The following is a 1,819-nucleotide window of genomic DNA, read 5'->3' on the forward strand; positions in this document are numbered from 1 at the left end:
GGGAAAAAAGTAAGAACTTTATACAACAAGAAGTTCCCAAATGAAGAAAAATCAGACATAAGAACTTACCAAAACGCTCAGATCTATTATGAAAGGGAGACTTCGTCAGAAGACTTCCATGAAGTTCAGACGACTTCCCTGAAGTCCAGACGACTTCCTGGAAGTCCAGAAGATTTTGTCAGAAGACTTCCAAGAAGTCCAGACGACTTCCAGACGACTTCCAGGCGACTAACAAGTAAGTTGTCTCAGAAGTCTTCCAGATCTGAAAAACCTGCATATCAAATCTAGATCTGAAAAACCTGCATATCAAATCTAGATCTGAAAAACCTGCATATCAAATCTAGATCTGAAAAACCTGCATATCAAATCTAGATCTGAAAAACCTGCATATCAAATCTAGATCTGAAAAACCTGCATATCAAATCTAGATCTGAAAAACCTGCATATCAAATCTAGATCTGAAAAACCTGCATATCAAATCTAGATCTGAAAAACCTGCATATCAAATCTAGATCTGAAAAACCTGCATATCAAATCTAGATCTGAAAAACCTGCATATCAAATCTAGATCTGAAAAACCTGCATATCAAATCTAGATCTGAAAAACCTGCATATCAAATCTAGATCTGAAAAACCTGCATATCAAATCTAGATCTGAAAAACCTGCATATCAAATCCAGATATGCAAAACCTGCATATCCAAAAACGTTCAAATGACTTAAAAATAGAGAAAATGAGTGGAAGATTAGATAAATCTACATTTATAGAACACGCAAAAATATATATCTAAAATTAATAGATCTACCTTTAAATTAGTGGAAGATGAGTACCATTTGATTAAAAACCTGCAAAAGAGATAGATTAGTAAGAAATACATGAGACAAAACTGAAAAATTCATATAAAGTTTGGTGTTTTCAAGTCAAAGAGATTAGAGAGAGGTTGGAGAGTTTTAGAATGATGAACATTACATTTTTGTTGCAGCCATTTGAGAGGAGGAGAGAGAATGTGTAAATTTTTCTTTATATAAGGAGACAAAAAATCCAATTAGGTTAAATATTTTTGACTCAGACGACTTTCTAGATGACTTATATTTCAGTCGTCTGTTGAAGAAATTAAAACAGACGACTTAAATGTAAGTCGTCCAGAAGAGTTTAATATTTTTAGTGGGAAATTAAATATTTTTAGCGGGAAACTAAAATAGAAGACTTTCCATTTAAGCGGGAAAATAATTTCTTAAAAAAAATTTGAGCGGGAATATTTGGACGACTTACATGTAAGTCGTCTGTTTTAATTTCTTCACCAGACGACTGAAATGTAAGTCGTCCGAGTAAAATGATCCGGTTAGGTTAAAACGTACATTGGTAATATTAAAGGTTCGGTACGATGTGGACGACTGAAATATACGTCGTCCGGGTAAATTATTCAACAGACGACTGAAATATAAGTCGTCCACACCCTAAACATAACCCCTAAACTTAATTATCTAATTAAACACTTCGTAAAACCATATCAAACTTGAAAAGTGTTTACTATACACAGAAATAAACACATATAGGTGAAAACTAATTTTTGAAAAAAACATTTTAGTTTTCCAAAATCTAACCATAACAATACATACAATACTACAACATATGTTTGCCAAACTCCTAAACCAAAGTATTTCATAATTCACTACTTCCACTCATCTATCTTCAAAACAAATCAATTTTATCATATCTTAATTTATATCACTTAAAACTGTTTATAATTACTTGATTTTTATTTTTCACGCATCAAAATATATTTTTACAAGATTTATAAATTATTTTAAAAATAAAC

The sequence above is a fragment of the Brassica oleracea genome, chromosome C1 (genome assembly GCF_000695525.1).
Source record: "Brassica oleracea var. oleracea cultivar TO1000 chromosome C1, BOL, whole genome shotgun sequence".
Classification (NCBI taxonomy): Eukaryota; Viridiplantae; Streptophyta; class Magnoliopsida; order Brassicales; family Brassicaceae; genus Brassica; species Brassica oleracea.